Source organism: Euprymna scolopes, chromosome 18, assembly GCF_053919585.1.
Source record: "Euprymna scolopes isolate OS-2025 chromosome 18, ASM5391958v1, whole genome shotgun sequence".
In the NCBI taxonomy this organism is placed as follows: Eukaryota; Metazoa; Mollusca; class Cephalopoda; order Sepiida; family Sepiolidae; genus Euprymna; species Euprymna scolopes.
The window spans coordinates 61,505,785-61,532,081 of record NC_136499.1 but is presented as its reverse complement, the minus strand read 5'-3'; the positions used below and the strand labels follow the sequence as shown (position 1 = coordinate 61,532,081).

Below are 26,297 nucleotides of genomic sequence, written 5' to 3'. Positions count from 1 at the left end.
TTTTTTTTTTTTAGTATGAATAACATTTTTTGTTTTAATTATAAAGTCTACACTTAATTTTAGTTTTTAGAAAACGCTTTCCTCGCTAACCGCACAGACATAATGGACGCATCATAGAAATATTGCTTCTCGTTTGTTTCTAAATAAATGTATGACAAAGTTTTCGAAAAAAAAATCAAAACACTCTTACATATTGAACGAAGTTAAGAGGTGCATTATCGATTACTGATCATTCAATATTACAATAACGTTGTTTCAGACAATAATTCTCGATTTGTTTTTTCTTGTTTTACTTGTTATCAATAGATTGTCTGATAAATTTGATCGTTATTTTGTGTTTCTACAACACATTCGATGTTTATGATCAAAGAATCCAGATAAAGGCATTGAATTCCGCAAGGAAGAATTGGACGCAAGCGGATATTATGAGTTTCCGTTGATGTCGCGTCTCAGCATTTACCAATATCGATCGCTGTGATTGATCTATGTCTCTGCTTTGCTTTTTATCTCAAACTAGCAGGGCTACCCGGCGTTGCTCGGGACCGTATAAACAATGAAAAAACAAAAGCAGATATTGAATATATGTTTGATTCTTAGGGGAGAGGAATCTTTCATCTCTATGTATTATTTGTTTTATCTACCCTAGGACTGATATTGTTCATGTTTTATCCCTAGCATAGGTAATTTACAGCATGTATATGAAATTGTTTTACCTTAGGGAGAAGAGAACAGGTAATATACAACATAATGTGTCTATATTACATCCCTGGCAACGCCTAGAAACCAGCTAGAACATGTATTTCAGTCAATCTTTATTATATCCTGGGCTATGCCGGGAAACCAGCTAATCTCTTTTTAGTGACTTGACCACCAAAATACCTCCCTAAGTGTGTCCTTTCTTTTGAACTTATTAGATATAGGTATCTAGAAATGTGTGTGAAATTTTGTTGAATGCATTGTTCACTATGATTTTCTTATTGTTCTACACAATATCAACTGTAGCGAAATAACACAGTAAACTTAGTGTAGTGTTAGAATAAAGAGCAAAGGAAAAAATTAGAATCATATTTTGTAATTGCAAATCTAAATTTGCTAGCATGTACCAGTATTTGCCAGGTTGTGGAAATTTGGAACTTATAACATATGTAGTGGCCTTTTCCTAGATACCTATTGCTAAAAATTATACTTTCATTTTGTTAGAAAAATCTCTCTTCAGATGCCCTGCATCATTCAAAATAAAAACAAATATTTTTATAATTGTTTCAGTATATTGCTACACAATGTGAAAGTTTTTAACGTTTGTAAAAAAAATCATGAATGTGCTTATATTGCAAAAAAGAAAATATCAGTGCACAGTATTGAAAGTGTTTGAGATTCAAAAGTCTGTAACATTTCTACTAACTTCATAAGATGTCATGTGAGAAACTGAATTGAATATCAAGACATTATCTGAAGCGTTTTTATTTTGGTGTAACATATGTGTTTACAGTGAACCTTAACTTTTAATAAACAGATTGGTATGCAATGACATAGGCTAAGAATCTTTAAAATATATATAAATTGGAAAAATGTGTGAACAAATGAAAAAAAAATGATCCGCTCCACTTGATGACATCAAGCACAGTAATATTTTAGTGAAGAAAATATGAAATTGATGTTCAGTGATTAGTTTGGATGAATGAGAAAATGTAATTGTTTGATGCATAAAAATAACTCAGTTGCTGTATTTGATATTAAGCAGCAAAATATAGTGATTTGAATATTTGGGAAAACATCAAACCAGATTATGTAAAAAGAAAAAAAAAAGATGAAATTAGAAAATATATATTTTATGTTTATGAGTTCTGCCAATCAAAATTTTGTGGCAGAAATTGGGTGATTACCATGCAATTTTATTTTGGTAAAATTCTTAAATTATTAGAATGTTTATTATAATTTCTAATTAGTGACTTGTTATAATCAAAATCCGCCCTAAAGAGTGTCCTTTCTTTTATTAGGTATCAGAGTAGGTATCAAGATTTCTACTTCTATACAAATGTGATATTTCAGATCTGTACATAAAAAATTTGTTGAATATATAGGTTGAGAATTGTTCTGTGTCGCTCTCTCTCACACACACACGCATTCTCACTTTTATAGATATAATAGATAGATTACTCTAGATATATTTCCATATGTCTGAATACCCTATATACAAATTTTCAAATCTGTAGATAAAAAAATTTGTTGAGTATATAGGTTGAAAATTGTTCTCTCTCTCTCACACACACATTCTCAATTTTAGAGATATAATAGATAGATTATGCTAGATATATTTCCATATGTCTGAATACCCTATATACAAATTTTCTAATCTGTAGATCAAATATTTGTTGAATATATAGGTTGAAAATTGTTCGTACTCTCTCTCTCTCTCTCTGGCTACCTCACACACACATTCTAACTTTTATAGATATAATAGATAGATTATGCTAGATATATTTCCATATGTGTGAATACCCTATATACAAATTTTCTAATTTGTAGATAAAAAATTTGTAGAGTGCATAGGTTGAGAATTGTTCTCTCTATCTCTCACACACACACATTCTAACTTTTAAAGATATAATAGATTATGCTAGATATATTTCGATATTTCTGAATACCCTATATATAAAAATTTGTTGAATGTATAGGTTGAGAACTGTTCTCTCTCTCTCTCTCTCTCTCTCTCTCTCTCTCGCTCACACACACACACATTCTCACTTTTATAGATATAATAGAAAGATTATCCTAGATATATTTCTATTTGTATGAATACTCTATATACAAATTTGAAAATCTGTAGATAAAGAATTTGTTGAGTATATGGGTTGAGAATTGTTCTCTCTCTCTCTCTCTCTCTCTCTCACACACACACACACATTCTCACTTTTATAGATATAATAGATTATGCTAGATATATTTCCATATGTCTGAATACCCTATATACAAATTTTCAAATCTGTAGATAAAAAATTTGTTGAGTATATAGGTTGAGAATTGTTCTCTCTCTCTCTATCACACACATTCTCACTTTTATAGATATAATAGACAGATTATGCCAGATATATTAAAATATGTCTGAATGCCCAATATACAAATTTTGAAATCTGTAGATAAAAAATTTGTTGTATACATAGGTTGACAATTGTCCTCTCTCTCACACACACACACATTCTCACTTTTATACATATAATAGATAGATTATGCTAGATATATTTCTATATGTCTGAACACCCTATATACAAATGTTCAAATCTGTGGATAAAAAATTTGTTGAATGTATAGGTTGAGAATTTTTATCTCTCTCTTTTTCTCTCTCTCTCTCTCTCGCTATCTCACACACACGCATTCTCACTTTTATAGATAAAATAGATAGATTATGCTAGATATATTTCCATATGTCTGAATACCCTATATACAAAGTTTCAAATCTGTAGATAAAAAATTTGTTGAATATATAGGTTTAGAATTGTTCTCTCTCTCTCTCTCACACACACATTCTAACTTTTGTAGTTATAATAGATAGATTATGCTAGATATATTTCCATATGTCTGAATACCCTTTATACAAATTTTCTAAACTGTAGGTAAAAAATTTGTTGAGTATGTAGGTTAAGAATTGTTCTCTCTCTCTCTCACACACACACACACACACAAGTTATCACTTTTATAGATATAATAGATAGATTATGCTAGATATATTTCTATATGTCTGCCTACCCTATATACAAATTTCCAAATCTGTGCCCAAAAATGTGTGGAATATATAGGTTGAGAATTGTTCTCTCTCTCTCTCTCTCTCTCACACATATTCTCACTTTTATAGGTTATATAGGTTGAGAATTTTTTGCTCTTTCCATCACTCACATTCACACTTTTATAGATATAATACATAGATTATGCCAGATATATTTACATATGTCTGAATACCCAATATACACATTTTCAAATCTGTAGATAAAAAATTAGTTGAATATATAGGTTGAGAATTGTTCTCTCTCTCTCTCTTTCTCTCTCTCTCACACACACATTCTCACTTTTATAGATATAATAGATAGATTATGCTAGATATATTTCCATACGTCTGAATACCCTATATCCAAATTTTCTAATATGTAGATAAAAAATTTGTAGAGTGCATAGGTTGAGAATTGTTCTCTCTATCTCTCACACACACACATTCTAACTTTTAAAGATATAATAGATTATGCTAGATATATTTCGATATTTCTGAATACCCTATATATAAAAATTTGTTGAATGTATAGGTTGAGAACTGTTCTCTCTCTCTCTCTCTCTCTCTCTCTCTCGCTCACACACACACACACATTCTCACTTTTATAGATATAATAGAAAGATTATCCTAGATATATTTCTATTTGTATGAATACTCTATATACAAATTTTAAAATCTGTAGATAAAGAATTTGTTGAGTATATGGGTTGAGAATTGTTCTCTCTCTCTCTCTCTCTCTCTCTCACACACACACACACATTCTCACTTTTATAGATATAATAGATTATGCTAGATATATTTCCATATGTCTGAATACCCTATATACAAATTTTCAAATCTGTAGATAAAAAATTTGTTGAGTATATAGGTTGAGAATTGTTCTCTCTCTCTCTATCACACACATTCTCACTTTTATAGATATAATAGACAGATTATGCCAGATATATTGAAATGTGTCTGAATGCCCAATATACAAATTTTGAAATCTGTAGATAAAAAATTTGTTGTATACATAGGTTGACAATTGTCCTCTCTCTCACACACACACACATTCTCACTTTTATACATATAATAGATAGATTATGCTAGATATATTTCTATATGTCTGAACACCCTATATACAAATGTTCAAATCTGTGGATAAAAAATTTGTTGAATGTATAGGTTGAGAATTTTTATCTCTCTCTTTTTCTCTCTCTCTCTCTCGCTATCTCACACACACGCATTCTCACTTTTATAGATAAAATAGATAGATTATGCTAGATATATTTCCATATGTCTGAATACCCTATATACAAAGTTTCAAATCTGTAGATAAAAAATTTGTTGAATATATAGGTTTAGAATTGTTCTCTCTCTCTCTCTCACACACACATTCTAACTTTTGTAGTTATAATAGATAGATTATGCTAGATATATTTCCATATGTCTGAATACCCTTTATACAAATTTTCTAAACTGTAGGTAAAAAATTTGTTGAGTATGTAGGTTAAGAATTGTTCTCTCTCTCTCTCACACACACACACACACACAAGTTCTCACTTTTATAGATATAATAGATAGATTATGCTAGATATATTTCTATATGTCTGCCTACCCTATATACAAATTTCCAAATCTGTGCCCAAAAATGTGTGGAATATATAGGTTGAGAATTGTTCTCTCTCTCTCTCTCTCTCACACATATTCTCACTTTTATAGGTTATATAGGTTGAGAATTTTTTGCTCTTTCCATCACTCACATTCACACTTTTATAGATATAATACATAGATTATGCCAGATATATTTACATATGTCTGAATACCCAATATACACATTTTCAAATCTGTAGATAAAAAATTAGTTGAATATATAGGTTGAGAATTGTTCTCTCTCTCTCTCTTTCTCTCTCTCTCACACACACATTCTCACTTTTATAGATATAATAGATAGATTATGCTAGATATATTTCCATACGTCTGAATACCCTATATCCAAATTTTCTAATATGTAGATAAAAAATTTGTTGAATATATAGGGTGAGAATTTTCCTTCCTCTCTTTCTCTCTCTCTCTTTCTCACACACACACAAGCTGAAAATTGTTATCTCTCTCTCTCTGACTCTCTCTCTCTCTCTCACACACACACACATGGTTATTTTATAGATATAATAGATAGGTTATGCTAGATACATTTCTATATGTCTGAATACCCTATATACAAATTTTTAAATCTGTAGATAAAAAATTTGTTGAGTATATAGGTTGAGAATTGTTCTTTCTCTCTCTCTCACACACACATTCTCACTTTTATAGATATAATAGATTATGCTAGATATATTTCCATATGTCTGAATACCCTATATACAAATTTTCAAATCTGTAAAGATAGAATTTGTTGAATATATAGGTTGAGAATTGTTCTCTCTCTCTCTCTTTCACACACATTCTCACTTTTATAGATATAATAGATAGATTATGCTAGATATATTTCCTTATGTCTGAATACCCTATATACAAATTATCCAATCTGTAGATACAAAATTTGTTGAGTATATAGGTTGAGAATTGTTCTCTCTCTCTCTCTCTCACTCACTCACTCACTCACTCACTCACTCACACACACACACACACACACATTCTACCTTTTATAGATATAATAGATTATGCTAGATATATTTCCATATGTCTGAATACCCTGTATACAAATTTTCAGATCTGTACATAAAAATTAGTTGAATATATAGGTTGAGAATTGTTCTCTCTCTCTCTCTTCTCTCTCTCTCTTTCACACACATTCTCACTTTTCTAGATATAATAGATAGATTATGCTAGATATATTTCCATATGTCTGAATACCCTATATACAAATTTTCTAATCGGTAGATAAAAAATTTGTTGAATATATAGGGTGAGAATTGTACTTACTCTCTCTCTCTCTCTCTCTCTCTCACGCACACATTCTCACTTTTATGGATATAATAGATAGATTATGCTGGATATATTTCCATATGTCTGAATACCCTATATACAAATGGTCAAATCTGTAGATAACAAATTTATTGAATAGATAGGTTGAGAATTGTTCTCTCTCTCTCTCTCGCAACCTTACACACACAACCACACGCAAACATTCTGACTTTTATAGATATAATAGATCGATTATGCTAGATATATTTCCATATGTCTGAATACCCAATATACAAATTTTCAAATCTGTAGGTAAAAAATTTGTTGAATATATAGGTTGAGAATTGTTCTCTCTCTCTCACACACTCACATTCTCACTTTTATAGATATAATGTATAGATTATGCTAGATATATTTCTATATGTCTGAATACCCTATATACAAAGTTTAAAATCCGTAGATAAAAATACGTTGAGTATATAGGTTGAGAATTGTTCTCTCTCTCTCTTACGCACACACACACACACACACACACACACACACACACACATTTTCACTTTTATAGATATAATAGATAGATTATGCTAGATATATTTCCATATGTCTGAATACCCTATATACAAATTTTCAAATCTGTAGATAAAAAATGTATTGAATATATAGGTTGAGAATTGTTGTCTCTCTCTCTCTCTCTCTCTCTCTCTCTGGCTACCTCACACACACACACATTTTCACTTTTATAGATATAATAGATAGATTATGCTAGATATATTTCCATATGTCTGAATACCCTATATACAAACTTTCAAATCTGTAGATAAAAAATTTGTTGAGTATATAGGTTGAGAATTGTTCTCTCTCTCTCACACGAAACTGTGCGCTCGGCTTCTTCCCCCCCTTCCCACCCCAAATGCTTGGGAAACTGTGCACTGTTTTTGTTGGTTTTCAAGCTGCCTCTTCACCCCCCCCCCCCACACACACAGTTTAACAGTAGTAGGAGGTCAAGAGAAAGAGGGTGAGAGAGAGAGAAGAGTAAGTTGGTGAGAGAGAGAGAAAAGAGAAAGAGGGTGTTGGTTTTATATTTTTATTATCGTCTAATATTTTGAAAGCTGAATTTCTAATAAAATGTGCATCTATAGGAGATAATGCCTGGGAATGTGTTCCCCCCCCCCACAGTTTAACAGTGGTGTGACGTCAAGAGAAAGAGGGTGAGAGAGAGGGAAGAGTAAGTGGGTGAGAGAGAGAAAGAGAGAGAAAAAAAAGAAAGACGGTGTTGGTTTTGTGAAAAAAGTTGTTATTTACAATTGTTCGCATTCTTGGCCTTTTGGTCAAGATCAAAGTGTAGTATCTGTTCTTCAGATGCTGCACTTCTATTTCTTGTTCTCTTTCGGTGGAGGAGAAATCCTCCACGACTGAGACAATTTTTATTTTTGTACCTTTTCTCCACGTTAAAAAACGACCCTGGTGTCTAACTCTGTCCCGTGGGGAGGCATAGTAAATAGGTACAATTGTTCGCCATTAGTGGATGTTGACGTCACGTCACGTGACATGACTAAGCGTTTTTTTTTTTTAGTATGAATAACATTTTTTGTTTTAATTATAAAGTCTACACTTAATTTTATAGAAAATGATGTATATATAATAGAAAAAAAAAATTACTGGTTTTGTTGGATTCAAGTGGATCCCCCCCCTCCAGTTTAAGAGATAGCAGGTCACGTGGTAATATACAAAATGGCTAGCGTAAATATAAAGATCGGTTTTTTTATCGACGAATATTTTGAAAGCTGAATTTTTTTTTATTCCTGTACATTTTTTCCTGATATTTTTCGTTAAAACTCTTGTATAAATACTATTTTTAACCAGTTAAATACGTTGGAGACATTGTCATGGAGTTTAATAATCTCTAGAACAAAGCAGAAGAGAAATTACAAAAGTATCGGTAAAACAAAGTGTTTGTTTACATTTGTTCGCCATTACTGGATGTTGACGTCACGTCACGTGACATGACTAAGCGTTTTTGGATTATGTAATATTAACATTAAAATGACAGGTTTTTTTGGGGGCCCCCCTAGGAGAGAAATGATCAGTTCACCCCCTTTTAATGGTCCGTTTGGTGTGGAATTTCGATATTTGTCATGCGGGTGATCAAGGTTCAATATGATACATAATTTGTCAACTTTGGTTGTGTCTGTCAAAAGTTTGAGCTGACGTCACGTCACGTGACACGTATTGAATAACGTTAAAATGACAGGTTTTTTGGGGGGCCCCCCTAGGAGAAAAACGATCAGTTGACCCCTTTCTACTGGTCCGTTTGACGTGAAATTTCGATATTTGTCATCCGGGTGATCAAGGTGCAATATGATACCGAATTTGTCAACTCTGGTTCCGTCTTTCAAAAGTTTTAGCGTTACAAACAAACATACATACATACATACATACATACATACATACACACCGATTTTTGCCTTTTATATATATAGATGTTTAGATAAATAAAAAAAAGCAACTAAACTATGAAGGGAGAGTATGTCTTATATAGTCTGTCCCAAAAGAAGCTGACGGATTTTAAATTAAATTAACTTCCTCAATATTTAAGTTATGCTAACCAATTTTCATATGTAGGTAGATGAGCCTCTCTGTGATTGTCTGAGCTATAGTAAGATATCATAGTCTACTTATTCTAATTTTATTTCCACAACTTAATCTAGGATATGTTTTTCAGAAGTTCAAATTTTAATTATGAAAAATGATGTTACTCAAATGTCTACCATTTTCATTTTCACACTCTTGTGCTCTTAGCAGGACATTGTCCAGCACATCACTTTATGCTTCAGGGCTTATGGCCCTAATTTCCTCCTCTATATTGTTTTAAGGGCATTTATTGTGGCTGGTTTTATTGCATTGTGAGTAGGAGAATTTCTTGTGTTGAAGATTTGTCGCCCTTTGAGTTTCTGATAATGACTCATCCAACCGAAATACGACTCTACGATAAATATCCGCTCCTCGGTAGTGTAACGACTCATGATGACCTTGGAACGGGTACTCTAGATGATCTGAAATGTAAAAGAAAAATATAAAAAATTAAGAAAGTTATGAATTTTTTAATCATCAGTTTCTATTGGGACACCCTGTACTATGATATGGATATTCTTTCGTCACGTATTCTGTTTTACTGCATATCAACATTTCCTCTTGAAAATTATTTACTTTATATTATCTCTTTCATTGCAGCTAAACCCCGTTTAAGTCATTTAATACTTATGCACAATTCATAGAAAAATAAAATATACTTGTTAAAACTGGAAAAAAGACAAGATATTCTGCTAAGCATATAATAAATTTATAACTTTAAATATTGCAGCATTTAGAATTTATATATAATGTTAAATTGATTTTTAAAAAATTATTAATGACGCAATATTTAAAGTTATAAAGTTATTATATTTTTACCAGAATATCTTGTCTTTTTCTTTTCCAGTTTAATAACTAGTACTTTTACATTTCTAAGTTGTATCTTAACCATAGTACATTTCATGCTCGCATTTTTCTATGTAATTTATGTTTTTTCTCGCCTTTGCTTTGAAATAATATTTTCTTTTTGTGTTCAATATCATACCCATTGTCAACAACCCATAAAAAATATTACCACCTTCTTAAACTAACTAAATAAAAAAATCAAATAAAAATAGTAATTAAGCCAATAAACAGAAAGTCGGGAGAGAAAACAGAGATGCAGAAATAACGTGTGACGTCGTAAGCAAAAGGTTATCAGCCCTAGCATGGCAAAAGAGAGAGAAACAGACTTAACTGGCGACGTCAAAAGGAAAAATTATCAGCACTAGCACGGCAAAGAGCATTACTTTTGTTAACTCTTTTTATATAACTCAAATAAGATGGCATGTGAGCGACATTCCTGCTATGATTTATGAAGTTATCGACGACGAAAAAGTTGCTATGGTAACCAACAACCAATCAGAAGAAATCGCTTTCCATGTCCCTTACTTATTTTGAAAACTTTTGAACACCGGTAAATCTTATTATAATTTTGTTTTAATGAATGAAATTGGAGTACTTAAAGGGGGCGGTTTATCAAGAATTTGTTTATGTTGGACTTGAAGACAGCCAATATATAACATCAGTCCTCTTCTAATAAGAACTATGCAACAGGACTTGAAGACAACCAAGTTGTAGTCAGCAGGGAAACAGGCAAACGGAAGAGAGTTCCACGGTAGTGCAGTTCTAAGAAAGAAGCTTTGTTCATGGAATCTACGTTTTCATTTCGGTAGAGTAAAAGAGTGGGGAAATTACTGACAGGCGTTTTAGCTAGACGGGTGTATTTCGTATCGCCAACCCCAGCCATAACCCTTTACCTACTAGACCTATTTTGGGAGAGGATGAAAGACTTAGAATATAATAGGATACGATGTTGCCGCCGGAGCCCGATGGTGCCTCTAAATACATATATATATATAAAAACCGGTGAAATCATTTATAATATGAAAATCCACTTACCGTTGTTATAGTTTCGCCTGTCTGTATTACCGTGATATTATTTTGCCTCCTTTATCGCCGCCGGTGTTTTCATTTCTCCAGTTTTCATCGTCGCCGGTGAAGTAATATGTACTATTTATTCATGCATCTAATATCATGCTTGCATGCTTCGTGCTAAAAACCACAAAGTTTTTCAGATAAAGTGTGACAAGTTTATTTACCTTTTTTTGACAGCGGGAAAAAATTATTAATGTATTTATAATGAATAAATTATTATTTAGATGACGTATATTCTGTATTGTTCTATTGTTGTTGTTGTTCGTTTTAGGAAGAGTCTTAGTGGGAGATTAGAGTCTTAGGAGTGTTCATGTGTTGAGTGTTCATATGTCTTAAGATGTTCCTGTTTGTGGTACATGTTAATAAACGAGAGCCGACGGCTTGTAATACGCAATGAGGAGAGATTTGATATATAGATAGATAGGCCGAGAGTTTGTGCGTTTGGCATTTATACGTTTGACAGTTCTCATATGAACGGGAGTGCTTCTATAACCAATGACACATATATTTCTTACCTATTTTTGAGATGATGATTTTCACAAAGTTCTTATATGAATGGACAATACATTTTCTGTTGAACCACAACACGAAGACGCAGATACACAAAGATGATGCCGTCCTTTATTTCATGACCGGTCCATGATTTCGCTTGAGGAATTCAAAGTTTCTTTACATGGCTTTTTCTTCTCTAACCTGTGGCTTCCAAGGTTCGACGTCAGCAGCCGTCTCTGACCTCTCTCTCTCTCTCTCTCTCTCTGACTCTTTTCCTCTTCTCTCAGACTGCATCTAAAACTCTACCTATATTGAGAACTCGTCACGTCATCGCATGATTAAACATGTGCTCATAAAGCACGTTGGCGTCATGCGTCACGTTTTGTCCGCATTCGCTGGACCTTGGAGATGAAATGCGTTGATCTTTGGTAGTACCTTGTGGCACACGTCGAAAAGTTGCTTTGCTATCTCCCGTTGGTTTAATCTGTGGTGGTCACACCATGCTTCATATATACCGAGATGTTCGTTTCACCGGCTAGTATAAATTTCCTTCTAAATTTCTAAAGTAATCTAATTTATTTTTGATTTGTCTCCAAATTGGAATATTAATTTCCTTGGTGTTTACTTCTGTGGAAACTTCTTGAATTAACTTGTTAATACTTTAAGTATTTCCAATAATGTATTGAAAGTTTCTTTTGTATTGTGACCCTGCTCCTTCGCAGAAATGTACTAAGCCACTAATGTCTCTTCCCGGACAGTGTTCAAATATTTGTTTAATGAATTTATATTTTTAGCTCGTAAAGTGTCGATGTTTTACAATCCGCTTTTATGTGGTCGTTTGCTGATGATATGTTGATTGTTGTTTACACGCCAAAAAGCATTTTGCGATTTGGTTGTTATATAATTTATGCATATTAATTGCTTGCCAGCGTTTGATTGAAATAGATACGATGCGTATCCACATGGCGTTTTCGATCTTTCTGCCTTCATGTACGTTTCTATAGAGTCATGGTCTCCGGCCTCCATAAGCCCTTTTTTAATTCTTTGAACGCGTACAGTTCGGCAGGGTGTCTGTCATGGAAGGATACTATGTGGAAGTATTCGCGTCCTTGTATCTTCTGACAACCGCTGTCGTAAATAACGAGGCAGGGATATCCGTTCAGGATGTTCATAAGATGCTTGTTGTTTGTCGCATCGAAGGACCTCACTAGGTTTTAATTCTAAATTTGGTCTCTCCCAGTGGTAATCTTGTTGGTATCTGAATCTGCATACCCAGTTGTATTATTTTAGTGAAGTATCTTGTAATGCTGTTTGGTATGCTCAATTGCTGGTACTTTGGTTCGTCGGTTTCTTCGTCAAAGTGGAAGTTGAATAGTTTGGTGGCCATTTCGAATGACGTGGACTTCTCAGGCAGTTGGTGAAGTCTGGTGCTGGTTGAATTTTTCGGTTGCTTATATTAAAAATATCTGAGGGTGTTGACGTCATAAAGATTAAGTTGTACATGAGCTGTCCGTTTCCATCCTGCTTATGCGTTGATGTATCGCGTTGTCATTTGATCTACCATATTACCAGCATCCTTTTATAAGTGGTTTGTTGTTTTTTTTTGTTTTTGTTTTTTTACACAGGCATCACCACATTATCAAGGCCGATTCCACTCGAGGATAAGGGTTAAGAGTGTACAGTAGAAATTGGATAATATAGTTATCAATTCGGTAAATTTGTTAACTTATTATGGAACGGTTCATAAAGAACTTGTTTACGTTAGACTTGAAGACAACCACATGGTAGTTAGCTGGAAAGCTAGAAAACGGAAGACAATTCCACAGGCGTGCAGTTCTAAGAACGAAGCTTTGTTCATGGAATATACGTTTAGGTTTAGGCACAGATAAAGAGTGGGGGAATTGTTGATAGTGTTTTGCGCTAGACGAGTGTTTTTTGTGAAAGTTTGGCGAGGGGGGACCATAGACTGAAGCTCAATCGAACACTTTCCATGAAAATAACGATACATCAGAGAGAAACTCGCAACATCTCTTCTGTGAGATGGAGGTTGCAGGGAAGAGAAAAGGACATCTCCTACGAGGCTATGAAGTCTATTTTGAACACTATCAATGCAGGACAAGTCCTTTCTAGCAGCTCCTGCCCAGATGTGGCAACAGTATTCCATCCTTAGACGTACCTGGCTCTTATATAGATAGAGAATTGCATCAGCAGTGAGATATCTACCGGATCGATAGAAAGATCCCACCATTTTTCCAGCGGCCTTGGCAACAGATTTGATCTACGTGTTCGATTTAAGAGCAGGAGTAACGGTCAAGCCCAGAAGCTTGTCAAAACTTGAGGCCTCCTGAAGACGAGAGTCATTCATTTCAATTGATGCCAGATGTGGATCAGCGTGTTGATGATGAAAAGAGAGAAGCTTGATTGCATGCACTCGTCGTTTGGCTATTGTGCCTGTTAAGTGTCGGTTAAGTTGGGTAAATAGGTTCATCTTTCATTGATATTGTTTGTGTAAGTGCAGTATTCGAGCATGTTATTATTGTCTGCGGATGTTCAAATTGTTCATATAGTAAGTGCACGTCCATTTCATAAGTGATATTGAAAGTGAAGAAGTTTGGCCTTGATCCTTCAACTTCTATTACCATGGGTGTGTGTAGTAGAAGGAGGGGCGTTGGTTCCTCTGCGGTGAAGATTTCGTCGTTAAGTATATTTCTTCCTCCTGCCATTGTTATTCCTGTTTTCTTTGTACCTGGCCCTCCGTCCGGTTTCCAAGTAAGTGGGTCATTTGAAGCCAGGTCAGACCGTTCAGTGAGATGTATGACCACGTCATGTTGTTTTCGCATTACTTTTCTTGTGTCCTCGTGATTTAATTGTTCGTAACAATTTTTTCCCATTAGTGTATAGTTGTTCAGATCCGGTTGATATATCTAACCCGCCATCCCAACCGTTTTTTAAGTGGTTGTCGCCCCATGTCCCCGGTGACCTTAATGGTTCGTTATTTACTACGACTCTTTTGTTCACGTATGTATTAACTAGTGATTTGCATTGTAGACTTTTATTTTCAATTGAAATGAATATACATCCTCTTGTCGTAATTCATGGAAGTTTGGACTCATTCACATTCGTCTGCAGTCGTGTATTTCTTTTGCATTTAAGCTGAAGTCTTCTTCTCCTGGCGATATACCTTTATCGAATACATCCTTTGCTAGTCCTGCTGGCATCCAGTATCTGTATGTGTATGTTGGTAATTTCGCTGCTTCATATTCTACTGGTTCGCATTCCACCCAGTTTCTGTTTGGAATGTGCGATATATCAAGTAAGTTTCCGAAACCCACGTATTTACCGGAATCCTCGTATAAGTAGAATATTGGTGCCGGTGATGGTATGTATCTGGTTTCTCCTTTACTGCCTGTAATTTCCTGACATACTATTTCATCAATGAATACTCATATGAGGTCGTGATTGTCCAAAGAATTTTAATAGCATTTGGTTCCAATTTGTTTGATTATTTCGTTGCGTTATTTTTGGGTGCTTCAAAGTGTATAGATTGATCATTCATATTGCCCGATTTGAGTACGTTTCAAAATCTGTTTCTGAAGGTATATTTACGTGAGTAGTCCACGGATCCGTTTGGTTTGATAGTTCCGATTGCTGTTGCGTTGAACATTCCACCTCCTCCTGACGCTGTATCCTCCGGAGCTGTTTGTGCTTCCATCGTCGGTATACCATTTTTCATCCTATTTCTTTTGCTAGCAGGCTCAGTATTACTAGCATTACCAGTATTTCTGCTAGTACTTCATTCTTCTCCAGGTCTTTTAGTTTTACCAAAGTACTTGTCGAGACCGAGTAGTTGCTTTTTACGTATCGCTCCGGTCGCCAGTTTGGCAAGTAGTCCTTCATGTATTACTCCTTTTATGAATTTGTCTTCTGCGTCTCGTGTACTTATGTTTGAGACCGCGTATTAATAATCGTGTACTTTGGCTAATTCATCGAGTTTGTTGACTGGTTTGGCGTCTTTTTTCTTTTCTAGATCTGTTCCGGGTCCGAGGAAGTTGTAACCAGGCAGTGTCCAGTCTGTTGGTCTAGGTAGTTCTTCCTCTTCGGTTGTGCTTTCGTTCGTTGTGGTTGATATTATGTCTGTATATGAATCACCGGTCCTTATATAAGCACTATCTTTTACAGACGATTTCGCCTGCCCAATCACAACATGTTACGTCATAGCTACGCTCCGCCTATAGCTAATTCAATTTAATTCGGGGCGGAGCGTAGTTATGACGTAACATGTTGTGATTGGGCAGGCTAAATCGCTGTGAAAGATAGCGCTTATATAAGGACCGGTGATTCATATACAGACATAATGTCAACCAGAACGAACGAAAGCACAACTGAAGAGAAGAAACTAACTAGACCAACAGACTGGACACCGCCTGGTTTATTTTGTACTCTGTCAAGGCATGATAAGCTGCTTCTAACAGCTCCTGTCCAGATGTGGCAACAGTACTCCATTGTTGGACGTACTTGGCTTTTATATAGATAGAGAATTGCATCAGCAGTGATTCTATTGGAGCGGTAGAAGGATCCCACCATTTTACCAACAAACGTGGCTACAGATTTGATGTATATGTTCCATTTCAGATCAGGAGTAAAGGTCAAGCCCAGAAGCTTGTCAAAACATGAAGCTTCTCCAAGACAAGAGTCATCCATTTTAATTGATGCCAGATGGGGATCAGAGCGTTGTCGATGTAAAGATATAAGCTTGGTTTTATATGCAGTCAAAGTAACTAGCCAGCTCTCCTCCTATTGTACCATGCGCTCAAGATCAGAGGAGAGAGAATCAGAGAGAACTTGGTTATTTACGGCCTTTGACGTGTTACCATAGATGGTAGTGTCGTCAGCATAAATGCCAACGAATGATCTAAGTATGTGTTTTGGGAAATCATTGATGTAGATCAGGAAGAGAGCTGGGCCCAGGATGGACCCCTGAGGGGCTCCTGTGAGCTTCTGATTTCTTCCCATCACCTGCTTTTCTCTGTTTGTTTCTTATCACTACTACTGAAATGCTACTGCATGAAAAGTAAGACGCTTTGTTTGTAAATGATTCATTAGTCAATTGACACAATTTCTCTTGTTAGATATCCAGAGTAAAACAACGTGAAACCTGGTTAGTATTAGGTGAGCATTTGAGAATGTTCTGGATCCTTCTTTCTTCGGAGAAGCCGAAATAACCCGCTTAGGGTTAATAAAATATCAATTATTATAGATTCGTTTATTGTGAAGGAAATTATAATGACTGCTCAAAAGAGGAGGATCATCCGTGTGCAATTACCTTGCTTACTAAGATGAAAAGGAGATATTGTTGCCTTATCTTCTTTTGTCACATCATGTGATGGTTAATGCATGATCCTTCACGTATAAAGAGGAGGTATTTTCACTCCTTTTAGTTTTATGTTCTTGAATATGTGTTTGTTCTCTGCTCACCAGGAAGTTACTTATGGATCTAATACTTGTTTTGCCTGACGAGACACTATATTAACTGACTGTCATGTTGCTGAGGGTGGGGTCTTCTTTAGCCTTAGATAGATGCACATTGCTTCGTTTTTTTTCGACTTAACAGACATTATTTCTTTGGTTTGGGAAAATTGTGTTCACACTATTTAATCTACGCCATATCAGATCTGTTAAGCTCCATTAAAAGCAAAAAAACAGTTGTAATTGTACACAGTTACATTTTTTTATTTCTTTAAAGACGCTTCATTCCTTTTCAATCATATAATCACCAAATACAAAATATTGTAAATAAATTGATTGATTTGTCTTATATTTTACATCATACCACCCGTACTACAAACATTCCATATCGAGATGCATCGGCTATTAGTATCGATTCATTGATTACTTTCCTTATTTTATTTATAGCATATTAACACTTTTTTTTGTTTACTTCTGTAAACAATTCATTAATATAATAATTGGAACGATTCAATAATATACTAATTGGAACGTTTCAATAATAACGTTCAAGTAAAATAGTTTGAAACAGGACTAACCCCATGCGGATTTAACCGGCTTCCTTCAAAGGAGACGCTCCATGGGAGTGTGGAATTCACAAACGGTCCACAGTCGCATGTGTATTCCTGTTAGGGAAGATGACGACGTTATGTTTTTGCAAGTTTTGCAAGGAGGTGTGAACGTGCCCCTACATACAGCGCATGGAATTCCGAAATTTGACATACAGCTGGTACTAACCAGGTTCAACGTAGCTTAACTTCGATGATCTAACGGGAAGTGGGATGTCAACGTGATTATAACAGTTACTAATGATACGTTCGTTATGTGCCAATGTTATTGTAAAAGTTTCTCATGATACATTCATTATATCATTATATTATTATTATTATTTCACGACACATCGACATTCCTGTTTATTTAATAGTTGGAACAGAAAAGGATGATTGTTAACGATTCATCATTCGGTTTCACGAATTAAGAAAAGAAAAACTTTGCAGCGAAAGCGACTCGAAATATTTACTCATGTCATGTGGAGAATGTTCAAAAGTATTAGAAAACAAGGAAGACTGGTTACACGATTAAGAAAAAGAAAATCTCATCAGGATTTTGTTTTGACCAAGTAATTGTTTCCGGTGTCATCACATACAGAAAATCACGAACATTTAGCTTTTCTAATATAATATCAACAACACAAACACAAAATAATATACAGATAATTCATATACATTGTTCCACTACAGGAATATATTGACTGTTATCATGCCGATTTCTCTTGTTATATGCGTGATATGTTTAACAGAATGTTAGCGATATATTATTGATCTCACACGGACGCTAAACGACATACTTTTTGATTGCGTTTCTATTCTCTTCGCCATTCGGGGGATAGTCAAGGATCGCAAATCTCTATTACATGATCACTAGGTTAGAGGATTCGATTTCTTTATACATTAGGTAAGATACTTTTTTTCTATAAGAAAACAAGAATATAAAGCGAATTATGCGAAATGAAAAAAAGGGGGGGAGATATAGAGATTTAATTAAAGCATATATTGAATATATGGTTTTACGAAAAAGGCAAATACAGTCAAGAACTAGTCTGGGTCTTGCCAGCGAAATTGATAATCATTAAATAAGAAGTAGTTTTATGAAAAACATATGAGATCAGCACATTTTTAGATCAGTGGCCAGTAATTAATACGCGTGATATGTGACTAACTTGCTTACATGTTCACAGAGGATTTATCTTTTACTTTTCTAAGAATTAAACGCAGGAAATATCTAACTTAAATTTGATTGGTTTGGAACTCAGGATGCGGTATTTAATCTAAAAATTGATTAATACTTCAAATTTTGTGATATCATAAAAATAATAGACACGTATAAGGCGTGTGTACCTGATCTCATACTTGCTATACTAATTTTAAAAAATGCTCAACTGAGCTAGTCCTCGTACTTTTCAAGCTCTACTATAAATTCCTTGCTGAATCTTGGTTCTTTAATAGCGGTAAGATCACCTCTGTGGTACCAGTGTACAACAATACTGGTGAAAAGATCTGACCCTCTCAATTATCGCCCTATTAGTCTCTCTTCTTCTTTTAGGTCAAATCTTTGAGATCTTAATTAATCACGCACTAGTCAACTCACTCGCAAAAGAAATGGATTTTGGCAATGTTGTTCTACTGCAAATATTTTAACAGTCCTCTTTGAACAGACAGTGCCAGCAAAAAGAATATCCGCACTTGTAATCTTTTTAAAAACTGTAAATTTAAGCTAAATTTAATGTAACTGTTAAAACCACTTATATCTAATTCGATTCGCCTTTTATTCCTCTATAATTTTACCTGTTCATATTTGACTTTTAATTGAAATATTCTAGTGTTCACGTCAAAAAAAAATGACTTCAAATTGAGAAGGCAGGAACAAATTCGCTTAAAACCAGCTTAAATTATCGCCCCTAAATCAGTTTAAAATATCCACCAGCAGACAACAAACCATCTCTAATCGGAATTGGTGTTATTTCAGGTTATGCACCGTAACATTTAGTCCACATGCCACGACTTTCTCATAGTGATCGCCAGGAGCTCATTAATCTCCACCTTTCTGATATATCCAATCGGGAAATCGGCTGTAGATTGAAATGTAATGAGTAAACGATACAAAAGACTGTACAAAAGCACCAAAACACCGGCAGCGTTCGTGATGCCCCTAAACCTGGTCTTACTAGAGTTAGTTCTAATAGGGAAGACAATGCTATCAAGATCTGCAGCCTAATAAAAAGACGTGAAACGACTCCCCAAATCCAACAACAGTGCAATCGTTAAAAAGTGCTTTCTTTCTACTGTCAAGAACAGAGAAAATGAATTTAATTTGCGAGGATATGTTGCAAGACGTAAGCCAATGATTTCTGTAAAGAATAGAAAGCGCCGTCTGGACTTCGCCAGATGTAATCAAGACTATGAATCTTCGTATTGGTCAAAAGTGCTTTTTAGCGACGAAAGCATGTTCAATAGGCTAGGCAGTGATCGTAAGCAATACGTCCGTCGGAGGAAAGACGGTGAATGTAATCCTAGGTGCTCAGTTTCAACGCTGCAAGCTGGTGGAGGTTCAGTTTTGATGTGGGGCATTATTAGTACCAATGGTCCAGGGCCTATAGTTCGCATGCAAGGTTGAATTAATTCGACCAAGTATATTAATATGTTGACTGAGCATTTTCTACCTTACTTTGCTCGGAATTTGGATGATAATCCCATCTTCATGCAGGATAATGCTCCCATTCACATAGCTTGCAATGTCAAGAGGTTCATGGAAGAGCAGGATATTCCGTGTTTGGATTGACCTACACAATCTCCTGATCTCAATCCTATCAAAAACGTATGGCATTACATCAAACAACAGCTGCGCAAGGATAACATTTAAAATTTGGAAGATCTTTGGACAAAAATTTAAGGAAAGTGGGATGGTCTTTCCCCGAAGTATTGCTGCAGTCTAATTCAAGGAATTCCCAAAAGATTACAGGCGGTCAAATTTCATAAGGGCTATGCTACTAAATACTAATTAGTTCATTGTGATCCTGTTGTATTTGTGTTGCATTTATGTCCTAAAGTTACATTTAAATAACAATTTTCCATTGTGCGAACTTTCTTTTTATCTCCTCAATGTTAAGTTATTTTTTAAAAATTGATGTGAACATTAGAATATTTCAATTAAAAGTCAAATATTAACAGGTAAAATTATAGAAGGTCAATTAAATGTGGTATAGTTAGTTTAAACATTTACATTGAATTTATCTTAAATTTGCAGTTTTTTAAAAAATTACAAGTGCGGATATTCTTTTTTCGCCTGTGTATATACCATGCAGTTGATAAGGCGAACGATGTCATGGTTGTAGTCTCTGATATATCCAAGGCTTTTGGCAAAGTCTGTCACGGTTGTCATTGATGGACGCACATCCAAGCAGCATACCATTAATTCGGGAGTGCCTTAGGGGTCGATCTTGGACATTTATTATTCTTGATCTTCATAAACGACCTCTCTGATGATATTATGTTCGATATGGGTATAGTTTCTAATGATAAAACGTTCTATAACATGCACGAGGGAAGAACAGATGTACATAAATCTAAGACAATGTCAGAATCGTTAGTAAATTACCTCCAGATCGTCGTGGAATGAAGCTGCAACATTTAATGCTAGGAAGATTAAGCTGCTCTCCTTTAACAAGTACTGGACGCCTATCAAGCCACAGATACCCATGACAAATAACAACCTAACTGAGAATTCCTCGTTCAAAGTGCTCAGCCTAACATTTTTTATTTTTTTTACATAGGCATCACCACATTATCAAGGCCAAGAGGCCACTCAAGGATAAGGGTTAAAGAGTGTACAGTAGAAATTGGACAATATAGTAATCATTAGTAATGAAAATTTGGTAAATTTGATAACTTATATGGAACGGCTTATCAAGAACTTATTTACTTTAGACTTGAACACAACCATATTGTAGTCAGCCGGAAAGCAGGAAAACGGAAGACAATTCTACAGGCGTGCAGTTCTAAGAAAGAAGCTTTGTTTATGGAATCTACGTTTAGGTTTAGGCACAGATAAAGAGTGGGGGGAATTATTGATAGTGTTTACAGCTAGACGAGTGTTTCTTGTGAAAGTTTGGCGAGGGGGGACCATAGATTGAAGCTCAGTCGAACACTTTCCATGAAAATAACGATACACCAGAGACAAACTCGCAACATCTCTTCTGTGAGATAGAGGTTGCAAGGAAGAGAAAAGGACATCTCCTACGAGGCTACGAAGTCTATTTTGAACTCTTTCAAGGCAGGAGAAGTCCTTTCTAGCAGCTCCTGCCCAGATGTGGCAACAGTATTCCATCCTTGGACGTACCTGGCTCCTATATAGATAGAGAATAGCATCAGCAGTGAGATATCTACCGGATCGATAGAAAGATCCCACCATTTTTCCAGCAGCCTTGGCAACAGATTTGATGTACGTGTTCCATTTAAGATCAGGAGTAATGGTCAAGCTCAGAAGCTTGTCAAAACTTGAGGCCTCCTGAAGAGAGAGACATTCATTTCAATTGATGCCAGATGTGGATTAGAATGTTGATGATGTAAAGAGAGAAGCTTGGTTTTAGATGTATTAAAAGTAACTAGCCACTCCTGTCCCCATTGTACTACGTGCTCAAGATCAGGGGAGAGAGAATTGGAGAGAACTTGGTCGTTTACTGTCTTAGATGTGCTACCATAAATGGTAGTGTCGTCAGCATAAATGTCTACAAATGATGTAAGGATGTGATTTGGAAGATCATTAATGTAGATCAGGGAAAGAGTTGGGGCCAGGATGGACCCCTGAGGGACACCGGCATTAATACTGTGAGCTTCTGATTTTTGCCCCTCAACTACTACTCTTATGGACCTATCAGAAAGAAATGATTTAATAATTGAGAAGACATTTCCAGCTATACCATAGCTAGCGATTTTATGAAGTAAACCTTTATGCCACACCCTATCAAAGGCCTTAGATATGTCAAGAGCAATTGCCCTAGAGAGATTGCCATCGTCGAGAGATTTGCTAATCCTATGCAATATAACTGTAAGCACATCTGCTGTAGATCTAGCAGAACGGAAACCATATTGAGTGTCACTAAGAAGGTTATTTTTGTTGAGATGGTTGATTACTTCTGTATTTAACACAGATTCTAGCAACTTACTCATGACGCACAGGAGACTTATTGCCCTGTACTGAGAGGGGGATGAGCGATCACCTGAATTCTTAAATACAGGGCATACTGATGAGATTTTCCAGGGAGATGGGAAACTATTCTCCTTAAGACAACGTTTAAACAATGTTGTAAGTATGGGCGCTAGTTCAGGTTGAAATTTTTTGATTACTATAATTGGAATACCGTCAGGGCCAGTTGCTTTACTGGAATCAAGGTTTTTGATTAGCTTGGCAACATCACGTACAGATATACGTATATAACATAGCGTGTTTTTGATACAGGCGGAAATATTGGGGGTTGGCGGCCTTGGTCGCAAAGGGTAGAATTAGCTGCAAAGTTCTTGACAAAGAGTTTGGCTTTGTCTGATGCTGACGAGATTACCTCAGGTCCATTGATAATAGTTGGGATGGAGCACACGCTTCTGTTCAGGACTCTGTTTGCTATTTGCCAAAACTGGTGGGAACCAAGCCGCTGCTCAGCTACTTTGGACTTAACAGATTGAGCATACAACTCTCTTGCATTCCTTATTACTTTCTTACAATGGTTGCTGGCAGACCTGAAAGCGGTTTTAGTTTCCATACATCTATTACGTTTGAAGCAGTGGAAAAAGTGATTTCTGTGCGCAATGGCAGCAGCACATTCTGGAGAGAGCCATGGCTGGCTGTTAGGTTTTTGCTGAAACTTTTTAGAGGGTATGAAATGGTCAATACCTACAATTAACCATTCAGTCAGGTCTAATACTATAGAGGACACATCCTTTTTAAACATGGAATGCAGAGGTAGATCAGATATAAATGTACGGAAGCTATCCCAGTCAGCCTTTGTGTATCGATATACTGTACGATGGAGAGGTACGTCTGGGGACTTATTACATTTCATTTTTATCTTAATTGATACAACAGAGTGGTCGGAAGATCCAAGAGGCGACAGAACAGAAACTGAACATAGTTCAGGGCAAGTTGTGAGAAAAAGGTCTAGTAGGCTCGCATACTGGCCGTCATTGTCGGGCACACGGGTGGGTTCCTGAACAATCTGAGTGAGGTCATAGGCAATGGAGAAATCATGACAGAACCTCCCCTCATCATCGGTCTTCTTTGAGTGGGTCAACCATTCGACGTTGTGAACATTGAAGTCTCCACATACGTGAATGTTAGCTGAAGGATAAGCAGATAGGACTTGGTCAATTTTCTCAGATATGCTTTGAAAGATAGTAACTCCGCTGTTGTGGGGGCGATAGAGAGTAAATATAAATGCAGTAGTGTGAGCTAAAGCAACCCGGAAGCACATGTAAGGTAAGTTAGGATCTTCCCTGGAGATGTCCCTCCCACATGGAAAGCTATCTTTAATATAGGCACATATTCCATGCCCATGGCGATCTTGGGGGTCAGATTTAGAAGTTAAGTTAGAGTATCCTGTAATTGCAATCTCATCTAGGGAAATAGCCTGTCCAATGCCAGTTTCACTTAAAAATAAAAGGTCTGGTTTAGTCTCCTGTAATTGGGTTTCAACCTCTGGAAGGTTAGAACGAAGACCCCTGATGTTGGAGAAGGAGACATGGTAGTAGGGGTCTACGTTGGAAGTTGGAGAACCGGGTTTAATCGTGTATTTTTTCTTGAAACTTGTCATGATGAAATTTTGGAATTTGTGGACTAGGTCGTCAGATTTACTTAGAGCAGGACAGAGAGGGGAAACTAAGAGAGAAAAAGAAACGAAGAATTTTTTTGTTTTGTTTTGTAGCTAATGATAAGGTAAAGCCGTAACAATTACCCACTAGAATGGCATCGAGAGGCCTCACCAGAAGCTACTGCATGGTCCAGATTCTATTCACCAAATGGCAATACAGCAGCCCCAGTACTTTGCACCTGCTTATAGGACAGCCTCCTTAGTGGTTAATCCAAGGTTCGGGTCCCTGACTATCAGGCGGATAACGTCAGCCCAGACAAAACGTTTACCTCCAGCACCCTTACTAGTGACATGGCTACAAGGATAGACATAGAAACAGAAAATTCCCACCAACTCTGCGAACTGTTCGCGCAAAATACTGCCAACCTAGAAAACAGCTTTTTCTTCTCCCTTTGTCAGAAAAATCACTCATTAAAAAATGAGGACTGAGGGACAAACAAGAAGAAGCGAGAGTAACAGGAGCTGTCGATAACGCATCCACAATGCGTTTTCTACTCACCATTAAAAAAAACTATTAAGTATTGTACTTAATAAAAGTCCAATAGACGTGTTTAAGGGAAAGTATGGTGATAGATTCCCCTCTCACGAACTAAAAATAAGTACAATTAGGTAATCTATTTTTGCAATCTACTCGGTAGATAAATAAACATTTATGGACGAGAAAAAAAAGCTAGCATTTAATACAACAGAAATACATAAATTAAATACTGAAATAAAATGTAGTTATTAATATTTGAATCTAAAAATAAAAAGTGCGAATTAGTACAGAAATCACTTATCTCAAAAACACTTCCGTCTCCAAACTGCAAACTAGTGAAGAATTTAACTTTTAATAGCGTTCAGAAGATTTTTTTTAAATTAACCGTTAAAAGAAAGCGTGATTTTATTCTGAACTTTAAGTAGTCACGTTTTAAGAAACTTACGATATAAAAGAAAAGCGGATGGGGGGGGGGTTCTTCCGAAGTTAGTTGGTGACGTTATAAGTAATTGCGAGATAAGATGGAAGCCAGAAATTAGGGATGGGGGACTGAAAATGATAATATAATTGATTGTTATACAATATTTAAGATCAACTTGGTAGATAAACATTTATGGACGAGGAAAAAGCTGGCATTTAATACAACAGAAATACATAAATTAAATACTGAAATAAAATGTAGTTATTAATATTTGAATCTAAAAATAAAAAGTGCGAATTAGTACAGAAATCACTTATCTCAAAAACACTTCCGTTTGCAGGCAATATAATCTGGAACAAATACATTGAGGACATTGCGAAGGCTGCTGTGAAGAAAGCGGGATTCCTTTATCAGGCTAGAAGACTACACACACCTGAAAGCATTCTATACATCTACAAGACCACCATTCGCGCATGCATATGTACTGTTGCTACATCTAGGCTGGTGCATCTGCCACTAACATCTTCTTGGATAGTGTCTAAAAAGAAGTTTCCAATCTAGTAGGTTCCAGTTTGTCAACTAAACTCCAACCCTTATTCCATCACCACAATGTTGCATATATGTCCTTGTCTTACAAATATTTTCATAGAATGTTCTCTAACGAACAGCAGCCTCTTACGTCCAAGAGGCAATATGTCTTGTTGTGAGTGAATGTGAGTAAAACAAATGAAGTATGCATGGTCCCCCGTGGATGCACAGTGCAGGAGGCATAAAAAGTGACTAAGTT

The 26,297-nt window shown here is 35.6% G+C and overlaps 1 pseudogene; it reads left to right on the top strand.

Annotated features, from left to right (window-relative positions):
• The first annotated feature begins 7,956 nt into the window (after window positions 1–7,956).
• LOC145298044 (U2 spliceosomal RNA) lies at window positions 7,957–8,090 on the top strand (annotated as a pseudogene).
• The last annotated feature ends 18,207 nt before the right edge of the window (window positions 8,091–26,297 follow it).